This window comes from Phodopus roborovskii, unplaced genomic scaffold, assembly GCF_943737965.1.
Source record: "Phodopus roborovskii unplaced genomic scaffold, PHOROB, whole genome shotgun sequence".
In the NCBI taxonomy this organism is placed as follows: Eukaryota; Metazoa; Chordata; class Mammalia; order Rodentia; family Cricetidae; genus Phodopus; species Phodopus roborovskii.
In genome coordinates, this window is record NW_026126409.1 from 30,977,953 (window position 1) to 30,991,872 (window position 13,920).

Here is a 13,920-nt window from a genome sequence, read left to right on the forward strand (position 1 = left end):
TAGCAATCTCTAACTGAACCATCCACTGCCTGGTCTTAAGGCTCTAGATAATTATAATTCCATCACTTTTTAAAAATCAATGTTGTTAAAAGAGCCACTTGTATATTCTTTCACATTACAAGTTCCATACAAAACTCAAAGTAGGTATTAACAATTCCACTCTTAAAACCGAGAATTTTTTTTTTCGTAGCACTCAATGTTTTTATTGCCACAGATGTAGTATTTCCTTCTGTAAGTGTTTCTTTGGGACACCATGCAATTTTCTGAATACTTCCTATTTTCCCATTATAACAAAATCACCTTTAAAGCTTTGGGTACAATTTATTGTAGTTGGGTTGGGATATGTTAAGTAGGGAGAGAGAATAGGTAGGGAGAGAGGAGTGGAGAGAGGTAAAACTGTGGTTGGAATGTATTGTATGACAGAAGAATCTATTTTCAATAAAGATTTAAATTCAGTAAAAATTTTAAAAAAGAGTAAATTATTTAACAGAATTCTCTTTGCTTTTGCCTTTACTGGGATCCTATCTACAGCTTGTTTCCTGTGGGAACTCTTACAAGTCCATCCTTAATCTTCTATTACCTTGTTTCATTTTGATTGTATGTGTAGCCTATGAGTCCATATGCAGCCAGAATAAGAGGAAAAACACTAAACTAGCAAACCCTTTTCTGTTTCTTTGCAAAAAGACCCAAAGTTCTGATAAAAAAGACATTGCATGGCCCTTATTGCCAATTAGAAAATGTGTTTCCATTTGTATATTGCTTCTGGGTAAACAATACAATAAAATACCTTGCTTTCTATTTTTCCCTGATCTAGCTTCTGTAATTTTTATGTATCCTACTTGATGCTAAGTATTTTACAGTTATGGGTCTGTATCTTTTATTCTATCCCATCTCACCCTGATAACAATTTTTTTCTGTTACTTATTTATTTCACATTAAAGCTTCCTAGATACTTATAGGACAAGGCCACATGCAAAATTAAAGAACTATTGAAAATGTATATTTGTGTACTTTACTGCATCCTCAAGCTGTTCTGTCTGCATCTATGATATATTAGATAATCTTGCATTATCCTCCTTACAAAAGAAGCTTTAGATAAAATGCCCTTTTAAAAATTTTAGTTCAAAAGGATAAAAAAGATGTAACGTGTTTTAATTTTTAATCTCACACTTTCTTTGATGATGCAAAATATGCTTTGTCTTTAAAGTAAGGTCACACAACAACATTACTTTGAAAATGGACATCACCCCAGGCCTGGGAAGTTATTGCCATTGACATATCCTGTGGTGTGCTTCATTTGTTAAGTCCATTTGCCTTAAAATGGCACCTTCACTCCAGAGTAAATAATCTTAGTCATAAGAAGATGAAACTATCTTTTCCTAGACTCCATGCTGAGAGTTTATCAGAGCCTTAAAAGGGGACTCTTTAGTACCAAATTATGTTTAGAACTCTCCAAATGACTCTGTGAGGACAACTAAGAATATTTTCCTTCTCTTGACTCATGGAAGCCAGTAGCTGGTATACAAGAACAAAGATGAGGGATGGAAATAGTGAAATGCAGCTACTGCACATCTGGCTACCCATTCAGCTGAAGGGTGTGTTTAAAATACAAAGCAAGCAAACAAACAAAACTAGCACATGTAGGACAGCTAAGCACATATTCACTATGAATGTTTACTGTAATGAGCTGGGGCAGTGGGATGATGAGAACGACTTTGACAAATGGACTGAGGACTTCGGTTTTGGAGAGTGAAGGAATGGGCTAATCAGACCAAACGTCTCGCTGCAAGCATCTAAGGGCTTACTGTGAAGTTAAAGGCAATTGAATCTTTTAATGAAATAAGGACCTATCAGTCTTGAATAGAAGCATCAGATGAGAGTGAAGGGAAAAGTGAGAAGGCACATTTGCCCCTGTTCTGTTTTTCTGCTGTGTAGACCCTCCATGACTGCTTGCATTCTATCTTTGATGACGTCTTCCCCTTACTCTCTCTGAATATTTTGTGCTATCAGGCAATAACTAAAAAATATTTATATACAAATTCTCAGCTCATTTAAGAGATTTAACAGCATAAGGATAGGATGATTGTCCAAGAAATGAGCTTTGTCTGAAAAACAAAACAATAACAAAATTAATCCTTAGAGATTTAGTGTATGCAAATGAATAGCATCATAGAAGTTCAAATCGCTGGCCTAGCTGTGTGGTACTGACTATAGAGCCATGAGACATATCTTCCACATTTCCTTAGCCCCATCATTTCCCTTCTTCACCACCCAGTGGCTTCCATTAAAAAAAATAGAAAAAGAAAAGCAGGTATTTGAGAATGGTAACTAGATCTTAGAGAGTGCTGTCTCCCAAAATCTAGTTATTATGTTTTCATCCAATGAAAAACGGAAACCATCCATATTTAATTTTTCCTTGGTTATCATAAAGGTTCTGGAAAAGGAGGTACTCATTGCTTTAGTGGCTATTCTTGGCTGAAAACACCTTCCTCCATTAGAAATAGCTTTCTACCAAAGAAAGCTCTTTTAGCTAAGATTTTGGCCCTTTATGAGACAGTCCACATACAAAGACTAATTAGATGTAGAAATTGAAAGAAGGGCCATCTCACAGACTCAAATATCCTTAAGGGATCCTGTGTGGTTTCATTCTAAGTATACCAGCTTCTTAAAAATAGCTTGGTAGCATTCTTTCCTCTATTGTGCAATAATCTAATGAACACCATTGTTAGATATTCTTTGTAGGTCTAGGAGGATTAATAAGTAAATTCACCTGGTCTACTTTTTTTAAAAAATTAATTAAGAGTTGTCCTAGTAGTGGTAATTGTTAACTTAATATTAACAGTTTGGGATTACTTGGGGTTGCTAAGCAAGCCTGAGAGTGACTATCTGAATTGTGGGACAGTATCATCTTAGGGGTTGGGTGCTACAAAGAATGGGAAGAAAAGAAGTAGTTGAGCACATGTGTTTGTCTTTCTCCCTGCTTGGAAATGAGCCTACCAGAAATATTCCTATGCTAGTGTCAGGCTCCAAAGTTCTCCATTCTTCTTTTTCTCTTTCTGTCTTTCTTTACATATGTATTTTCTCCTCTCAATCCCCTTTCCTTTTCTTTTTTCATTCCTAATTTCATCCTTCCTTTATTTTTCTTTCTTCCTTCCCAACTTCTACTGAAATTGTATTGATTTCCTGCAACCACCTACTTTGGAGGATGGCTTTTATCAAGTCACGCCTGGTTTCTATCCCAAGATTCTAGCTTTCAGTGTGTGTATATCACCTGTCATCTTTCCTGAATAGACCACTGTCATTTTTGGGCCTGCAGATTAAAAGCTAAATCTTACTGCAGCAAACCAGTAAATCAAAACTAGATTAAGATCTTAGGCAGAATGAATTACTACATTGGTGCTTGATACAGTTTAAAAGTGTCCCTCAAGTTTATTTTATTTATTTTATAATTTGTTCCACAATGCAATTGCTGAGAAGTGAGATGATTGAGATTTCAGTTCTTATGCAATGAATGATCCATTCAATGATTAATTAAATAGTGAGACTTCCAGGATTCAGTGATCATTGTTTTCCAATTCCATGGCATGATGTTACAGGAAGGGAGGTTATCTTAAATTGACCTATTTGCATATGGTTTGTCAGATGAATATATATATTCATATATATATATATATATATATATATATATATATATTCATAAGCTAGTAAGGTTCCTCCAATTTCTAAAATAAAAATTTGTTCATGCCAATATCATCTTTTTAGGGCTCTGGTTATCCTTCTCTTCTATTTCATAATTACATCATAATTTTAGTCTATCACATCATTATGTACATGTCTTTAGTTAGTCATCAAAGATAACATTGATCTGGATTAGCAAGAAGACAAAAGTATATTGCAAACTATCAGGAGCACATGCACTCACTCTGAAATTTGGGGAGTAAGCTTTACAAAATTTGCATATCTATCAATCAGTTTCTATGAGTTATCCCAACTTCCATGCAAGATTTTTGATTGCTCTTTCCAGCCAATGAAAGTCTAATTCTTGCATTATAGCTTTCCTCTCAGCTCCAACCCGTGGTCCTCATTGACTTACAGTCCTCCTAAGAAAACTTTAAGATCATCCCTAAACTCCCATCTCTGTGTCCATTTCCATGAGAAGCAATCTGAATTTCGCAGACATCAATCAAATCTTAAAATTTCAGATTCTAATAAGACAGCATTCCTCATTTTTATTATTCATAAAATGGAATACAGCCTTTATGGGGGTGATTTTTCAGTTTGTGATTATAACTCTACTATATATAACAAGACTCAAGTATTTTAGTAAATTGGATAGTTGGCCAATATTTTGAGTCAGTTCAAATAATACAATCAATATACTGTCATAAACTACAGCATAAATTTATCACAAGAACTAGAGTTTTACACAACCGAGTGATTCTTGATTTTTATCATGGGCAGAAAAAATTTAGATGCTTCTTTATCCCAGGGAAAGTGTCATGTATAACTTAGGGAAAATTATATGCATTCCAGGTTGATTAAAATTTAACTGGTGTGTGATAAGTCACTAAAAACAAAAATCTTGAAACACATACAAACATGGACTGGCTCTTTAATCATCATTTACAAGCTCTTTCACAGGTAAGTAGTTGTAATGCTGATAAGAATCTTCTGAAGGTACATTATTAATGAACTGTGCAGAGGTTTATCTCAACAAGAGTCTGGACAAGTGGCAATTATAAATACGTACTTGGAGTTGAAGAAAGCCAAAATAGAATGTAATGTTTATCATTTCATGATTTATTTCTGAAAAGGTGTTCTGTTGAAAGATCATGTAACAAATGATGTAAGGCAAGAAAAGAAATGTCTTCCCTCTTTTAAAATAAGGATAATATAAAATTAATCATGTTTCTTCAATCATCATGAACTATGATTAAGAAGGAAATAGGGTTCAAATAAATGTGCTTATGCCTTAAATATACCATAAAATGTCTCATAACAAATTATTGTGAAATTTATTTTTCAATAATAGACCTCACAAAGCTGATTAATAAATTAGAAATAACTTCAAAGTTAAGACTAAAAGGATCTAATTTTGGTTTTAATGCATAAGTGTAAATGCTTTCAGGAAGAAATAATTCATTTGTTGTAGTACAGATATCAATCTTCTGCAGTTTAATCTTACCTTGGTCTAAAACATATTTTTCATAGTATATTATAAGAATAATTAAATATAATACATGTATATGTTCATATTCACTTATACAAGTTAATATAGCACTCACTGAAGCAAAACAATAGAAGTTGAATTTGAGAAACCTATACTAAGCCTACCAGATACAGCTCTGCACCCTGAGATCTTTGACTATCCAAGTGGATATAACCTCAAATAAAACATTATGTCTAATGCTATTTGTAGAAATGTTGTTGTTCTACTATTCTGCAATTTATTTTTTCATTAACAAGACCATGGTTAGAATTAGCCATGTTGGTTTGCACAGTTCTAATTCAGTCATTTCAAATTTTATACAATTAATCATAAGTGTACATAGGCGACTATTTTATAGAATATATACATCATGTAAAAATATAGCTATCAAACATGAATCAGAGAACCAGGTAGGCTGCGTGGCTCCCCTTTTCAGCCTCCATTCACTCATCTCACCTAAGTCAAGTTGGCAGTTCAGAAGGGACCTGCAACTTCTCTGAGTCCTTCTCCTCGCTCATGGGCCTCCCTGAATTCCAGATAATTTCCCTCCAGGAACTGTCAAATTACCACAGTTGTACCAGAGCTCTGCCAATTGCCTGACTTGGACTCTGTGGTTATCCTATCTAGCCTTGAAACCTGGGACCAGTTCTTATTGCCAGGGGAAACTAATTCCAATCTCCTGGACCAAGCCACTAAAGGTGTCAGACCCTGGTAGACAAGCTGAAGACCCAGAATCAAGGCTGTATCCCAGACAAGTACAGCAAATGGAAATTCTACCCCTGTAATGAATTTGCTCTCTCTTAGATGTTATTAGAAACCTCTGCTTAAAGTAGAAAGGTACTTTGAACAAAAAGAAACTAAAAAATAAAACAATAAACTCTAGATGTGGAAAACTCTACATAGAAATAATGGCAATATAAAAAACAAAATAACATGTCTCCTCCAAAATATATAGAGTCTATAGTAATGGCCCCTAATGGAAATGACAGGAATAATTTTCAAAGAATTCAAGTAAATATTTATAACTGTGCACACATAACCCAAAGTTGAGAACATCAAAGAGGAAAATGTAATAAGAAATTCAATCCAGGGCATGAAAATAGAGTTTGAATGGAAGAAAACCAAACTGAAATGATATGAAAAATTATTAACCAAGTAATAGTATTAGTACAAAGCCTCACCAATTTATCAAATAAAAAACAGACAGTAATGGATGAATTGTAAAAATAGAGGAATTGGGTCACTTAGTAAAGGTTAATGAGAAATTGGGGGAGGATGAAATTGTGGGGGGGCAGGGATTGTGGGGCACCATGAAAAATTTAACATCTGAATTATGGCCAGAGGGAGAAGAATGTTATCACAATGGCATAGAGGATATTTTGAGTAAAATCACAGAAAAAAATTAAAAAAAAATAAAGAGATGCTATATATATGTGCAAAAGTCTATGAAACACTAAACACACAAGAAGAGAAATTCTCCATGACATATTGTGGTAAAAATCTTAAAAAGAGAATACAGTATTAGAAGCGGAAGGAGAAAAAGAAAAGTTAAGTCCCTTATAAAGATAAGCCCTTTGGAAGAATAAATCTGTTTTTTAGACAGAAACTTTAAATCCAGAAGGGCCTGGAAAGAAATATCCCAAGTTCTGAAATACAACTGACAGCTCAAACTCTTACATATATAAAAACAACCTATTAAAATTGAAGGAGAGATAAAAACTTTCATTGATCAAAACAGAATAAAAAGGATCAATAGGAATTAGATTACTAAACTAGCTAGACAGAGGAAACTAGAAAGAATACTTAAGGGAAGATTAAACACACCCACGAGGTCAAAGTGGGTGTGCTGGGTAGTTTTAAATCAACTTGACACAGACTGAAGTCATCTGAGAAGGGAACATCAATTAAGAAAATCCCCCATAAGCTTGGGCTATAAGCAAACCTGTGGGCAGTTTCTTAATTCATTACTGATGGGGGAGGGCTCAGTCCATTGTGGGTGGTGCTATCCCTGGTCTGGTGGCCCTGTGTTCTACAAAAAACCAGGTTGAGCAAGCCAGTAGGCAGCACCCCTCCATGGCCTTCATGTCAGTTCCCACCTCCTGTCATGTTTTAGTTCCTGAAATATATTTTAAATCTATTTTGATAATCTGTTACTTTAAATTAGGCTATTTAAACAATCTAAATAGAACTGAAACTTGAGTTATCCTAACATGGTTTCTGTGAATTTCTAATTTATTATTTCTTTAAAATTTTTATTATTATTTACTATGTTGTTCTTTCATTATTCTTCCTGCCCAATTAATGCTTTCTTTTACTATATATAAATCCATTCACCACATGGCAATCTTTTGCGTGTTCACTTTAGTTTCTTCTAACAATCAATAATAGAGATAAGAAGGCTTTGGTCTTTTCTAACCCCCAACAAAAAATCAGCAATTATAAAACAGCAACATGAAGAAATTCTAAACCAAGACAACCCACCACCAAACCACAGTCAAACAACTTAAGGTGGAAAAGTGAAAAAAAATGAACAAAACTAAAATAACCCTGCTTTAATATCTAAAATGTACTAGTCACTTCCTATTCCACAGTATCTTGTCCAAGATATTATGAATGTTTATTTTTCTCTATAAAATTTCCAGCTACCGGGGTCTACTTTAGAAACATGGCTGCTGCCAGTATCGTGGGTACTTGCAGAAGAGTCTCAGCATTCATGAATGCTGTCCCTTCCCTAGTAAATCCCCAGGCCCCTGCTTGTTCCATGTTTTCTCTTAGTTTGTTTCATAAGAACATACCACATGTGACATCTTTTCTCCAGTGTAAATTACTTCACACTACATTGTCAAGGAAAGGACTAGAAAAAATTTTTGATGACCCAAAGAATTGAGGGGGGGGGGAAAGAAAAGGTCAAATCTGGAGATTCATGAACCTGCCAGTAGCTAAGGAACAAAAGTAATGAAGATTTACATAAACTTTGCTATGTCTTTCTGAAGGAAAGAAGCATGCCTCTAACTCTAGAGCAGGAGGCCAAGCGACAGAGATTGCCAAAGCCAAGTCCAGAGTGGTTAGAAAAGGTTGTTGATTCCATGGATACCTTAGATAAAGTTATCCAGGAGAGGGAAGATGTTCTAAGGCTTCTTCAGACAGGGCAAGAAAAGGCAAGACCTGGTGCTTGGAGAAGGGACATCTTCGGATGAATTATCTGGCACAAATTCAAGCAGTGGCCTCTACCTTGGTACCTAAATAAAAGATACAACAGGAAACGGTTTTTCGTGATGCCTTATGTGGATTGCATTATCAGACTAAGACTTGAGAAATAAACTCGGATGGAAGCAAGAAGGAAAAGTTTATAGAAAAAGAAAGAAAAAAATTCTCCAGGCAAATTTCCCACACCTATCTGAAGATTGGAAGTCAAGCACTGTCTAAGATGAGATCCAGAAGTCCAGTTCTGTTCTTGAAGCAGTCTGGGTCCTGATGTGAAAGTCTGTTCAGCAGTTTCTAAAATAATAATCTTATTGAAATGAAAAAAAAAATCCCAGCTACCTATAAACAAGAAATAACTGTTACTTTAAAGGAAGAATGTAGTTTAAACTTAATTATTTGAATGGGGAGAATCAAGGGTTAAAACAATAAAAACTCCATGGTTACAAAAATATTACCAATATATTAAAATATTAGATACCAAAGTGTGTCTGATGATTGGGTCAACATGATTGCATGAACACATTTTAAAAGGGTTCTTCCCTTGTTCTCCCTAGGCTATACTCTAGGGCACAACTAATTAGAGAGAAGCAGTAAGACATTTTTATCTTGGGATTTCTAGTTACTGTTTAGCTTTAACACCATTAATTTGAGAGTTAAAATGAATGTGCCTATTTTTCACAATTAGCCAACATTTCAGCTGAGAGGGACAGACAAATGTAAGTAGGTTAAAAATGATTGTAGTAGACCCTTAAAGACTCTTATTGGGAGACTGGAAACAAAAGCAGTAACTGAATTTTTATTAAAGGACTCTACAGTTAGAATGACTTCATACTGGCAACAATGGTGGTAATTTTCATGCAAAAACTTGAACAAAATTCCAGGCACCTACTTAAGTTGATCAGGTCTGCACATTGGAAAATAACATGGAGGTGAGAAGTTGTTAGCTGCCTGGCAAATGAACATGAGTTTATAGCTGGCGTGGATGTGTACTGATATCACCAGTGAGAGACCAAGGGAATAAAGCGTAAGGATAAGATAGAATGTGCAATAAAATTAAACAAATGCTCATGAGAATTGGGGCCAAACTGTGGATGTAGCTTAGAAGAAGAGAGCCTGTTGGCCGAGATTTTCTGTCTTGCAGCTGCTCTCAAGCACACTGAAGCTTACATAAATGCTTGGCTAATAGCTCAGGCTTATTACTAACTAGCTCTTACAACCCATTTATATTAATCTATTTGCTGCCCCAAGGCTCATGGCTTTGACCTCTATCCCAATTTGTGTGTCCCACTCATTCTGCATCGGCATGCTTAGCAACTCCTCTGACTCTGCCCTCCCTCAACCCTTCATTCTCAGCTTGGCTTTTCCTGCATAACTATATCCTGTTCAGCTCTTGGCCAGTCAGCTTGTTTACTAAACTCATCATGGCCGCATATATTCACACTGTGTATAGAATGGTTATTTCACAAGAGCCTTCTTACTATGTTCAAGGCTGTAGGCCCAGTCTCCAGTGCTTGTGATAGTGAGTACATGAAGTTTAACAATGCAAATAGAAGGAAATTTGAATCATGTATGGGGGGTGGGTGGGTGAATGTTCTATTTACAATGGTTGCGGTTATGAGTAGTTTTTCCTTGCTGGCCTGGTCCCACTGCTGCTCCAGCCGCAAATAACACACAGAGACTCTGTATTAGATAGAAAGCTGTTGGCCTGTTTCTAATGTTTCTTAATGGCTAGCTTTGTCTTAAATATTAACCCATTTCTATTAATTTAAGTATTTCCATATGGTCTTATAATACCAGGAGAGGCTCTGGCCTTCTTCTCTCTCCTTCCCCCATCTTGAATCTCCTCCCTACAACTACCTCCAATCCTCCTTGTCTCCTAGTCTCACCTATCTTGTTTTCTATTGGCCAACAGTGCTTTATTCATTAACCAATAAGGGAAACATATTTACAGAATGACATTTCCCATCAGGTTGCCCTGTGACTACTATTTCAATGGATAACTGAGTAAGGTCAAAAGAAATATTATTCAAAAGACATTTAGGGATGTGGACTTAGAGTCCAATGCTTTTCACTGTGAATAATGAAATCCTCTGCATTTAACAAAGGTGTAGAGAGAGAAGGGTTAGGATCCAGGTGATGCAGTTCCTTGGAATTGCTTGGGACTGTGCAGAAGGTATTAACAATAGTAAGACAGTATGATATACTTTGAGAACACTGTGAGAGATTCAGTATCAGGAATGAGCTTAAGAAACAGAAAAATCTCTAGCATTTCCATAGAGACTACAGAAAGAATAAAGAAAGAATACCCCTGCACTGACTAGGGTTTGATGAGTAAAGTGGCACTGGTAAATCCTAGTGGTGATAACACATGCTTTTCATCCCAGCACTCAGGAGGCAGAAGCAGGTGGATCTCTGTGAGTTCAAGGCCAGTCTGATCTACAGAGTGAGACCTAGGGCCAGGGATGTTACACAGAGAAACCCTGTCTGGAAAAACCATAAGAAAGCAACAACAGTCAGCAATTCATCTGCAAAGGGACAAATGTGATGGAGATGGTCTGAGAAACAGCAGTGTAGGGGGAAGAACACAAGGAAGGTCCTTTTGTAATTAGTCTTCTTAATTCACATCTCAGTTTTAGTGTGTGCTATCATAACAGTAGACTTTATACAGATTCAATAACATTCATAAAACAGACTTATTCAATTTAATCTCATTAATCTCAAATGTTATTTGCAAATGAAATAAAAAGTGAGCTAATGACTTCAATGACCTTGTCTCTCACACAAATAAACGAACCTAGATAGAGATCTGTAACGAGTATGATGGGAGATGTCATTCTGTATATGTTTCTCATACTGGTTAATAAATAATAAATAAAGCACTGTTGGCCAATAGGAAAGGAGATAGGAGGGACTAGGAGACAAGGAGGAAAGAGGAAGGAGTAAGGAGGAGTCAAGATGGAGAGTCTGGAGAGAGCTGTATGCGGCAGCCGGCTCCCGGTAAGAAGACCACATGGAAATACATAGATTAACACAAATGGGTTAATACTTAAGACAGAGCTAGCCGATAAGAAAGTAGTAACTGGCCAACAGTATAATATCTAATACAGAGTCTCTGTGTATTATTTGGGGCTGGCGCGGAGGCGGGACAAGACTGGCGGCAGGAGGAAAATCCCAAACTCCTTACAGAGATCTGGCTCTCACCATAATGAACTTAGATTCGCAAGATGCAGTTACTTTTGTTATTTTTCTGAAGTATATTTAAAGGGTTTCTTAGGACATTTAACTTGTAGATAAATTACAAGAGCAGTTAGTTTTAAATAATAAGAGAAGCTGCTATCTGACAGTGACTTAATAAAGTACGGGATATAAGGCAGTAAGTCTATAATAAAAAACAAGACTATTTTCTCTGGTATTTAAATAACAGTTCAAAATATTACTATTGATTTTTTAAATTACTAGGAACAACGCCTCAAAACATCTTGATTTTGGTGAGTTTTGCCTCTTCAGACAAAGGGAAAATGGTGGGCTATTGTTCCCAATTTAAATTTATGTGGCAACTGTTCTCACACATGCAGGAAGAAAAGAAAGTAAACAAAAGTGAAGTAAGTGAGTGAGTGAAAGTTGGAAGAACCAATCACTAAGAGGCATAAAAACCTAAGAGCACTTTAGTTGGCATCTTCAAGAGTCTGAGAAGATGATTTTATGGCAAATAAAAGACCTGAGGGAATAGTGTGTGATGGAAAAATATCTGTGGCCATTGTATCAGTTTCTCTAGATAGTCTATAAAAATTTATGTCTGCAGTCAGTAAAGTGAAATATAGACTAAAATTCTTGCTATCAAATAATCATTAATGAGTCTTCTTGTTTTCAGACTAGCTACAGAGACGTTGCTTATTACATTTGTGATGTTTATTTTTCTGGTAAAAAAAAATGGAACCACTAAAATATTTGGATATTTTGCTTATTTTAAATACTAGTAACACAGTGCTTAATTGGGCTTATAGGCATACAATTTCAACTTTAGCATCTACATTAATTACGTTCTCACTGATGAAACAAAATGCCCAGATAAAATCACTGGTAGGAAGAAAACTTTATTTAACTGATTTTTTTTTTTACTAAGCACAGTTATATGGGGAGGCTCACACAGTTCTTTATTGCTAAGTTATAGATTTCACTTTAATGTGTTAAAATTGTTTTTATAGAATGAACACTACTAGTCCATAATCAATAGAGATTGATTTCAGTAGTTTTCAGAAGAACTTTCTGGTATCTATATTGTCCTCTCAATAATATATACTCTAAAGAATGAATGGATATTTGTCCAGATCTCAAACTATTTCTCAGGAAAAATTAAGGATGGGTGGTCTCTGTTCAGTGTGTAGAATATTTTTAATCTGCTACTATACTTTTTATAGAGAATTTAATACATTAATATAATTATTTAGATCAAACCCACCCTCTCTACCTTCCCTTTACTTCCTGTTATGCCCCCACTAACCTTTTTCATCCCAACTTTATATATTCTTCTTAAAGCCCATTGAGTTCCCTTAATGCTGCCTGTGTATGCATGGATATATGGCCATCCACTTGAACATGGACAGCATATCATGAGCTACATTGTAAAACAAAACAAGATAAATCTCTCTATCTCAAGCAATAGCCTCCAATTGCCAATACAGCCCTAGCTAGAGATGGGACTTCACAACTACCCCCTTCTATCCACACTAGGGTTTTGCTGGTTGTACAGTAAAAAATGATGTGAGTCTAAATGTACAATCAGGTGTTAAAGCAATATTTCATTACCTCTTGTCCTTACAGCCTTTTATATCTCTTCCTTAGTGATTCACAGGCCTTGCAGGATGACAATGTTATATGCCCATAAATTAGTGAAATTGTGCGTTCTAAACCCCCAGTGAAAGAAGTTTCTTATTTCAGTAGACAGTAATTGACATAAAGACTCTCAAATTGTTAAAATGCTGAGAATAAGAGATTTTGGAGTGGACATACATGTAGTATTTTGATCAGCTTTCTTCATGCCATCTGTATTATAGTTTTTCTGGAGTACTTTTAAGACTTGGCCCACCATAGATCAATAACATGAAATTGGGTTGTGGAAACTAGCCATAATTTTGCTTTAAAACTCACAAGTTTTGAGTGTGTAAGGAGGACTGTGCACTACATCTTTAGAATCCATGAAGACATGATGACTTACCCAGCAAAAAAGAATGGTGACCTTCACTGAGTTAGAACCTGAAATGGAGATATTCAGGGGAGAGATATACTGAAGGGATTTTCTTTTTGAATTTCTGCCTTGCTGGAATAATATGAACTCCTAACAAATAGAGGTTTAGATCTTCAGGTTAAGGAAAGATTTACTTACCAGAGAGTCTCGTCAAGCTCAGCAAAAGTTAGAATTCTGTCTTGTGGGTAAGAAAGGCCTTGATAAATGTTAGGATCTGATTGTGAATATCTTTCCTGAACAGCTGAAGATACATGGATGCATG

The 13,920-nt window shown here is 35.6% G+C and overlaps 1 pseudogene; it reads left to right on the forward strand.

Moving 5' to 3' along the window:
• The first annotated feature begins 7,874 nt into the window (after positions 1-7,874).
• Positions 7,875-8,698, forward strand: LOC127220489 (39S ribosomal protein L47, mitochondrial-like; annotated as a pseudogene).
• Positions 8,699-13,920: the final 5,222 nt, after the last annotated feature.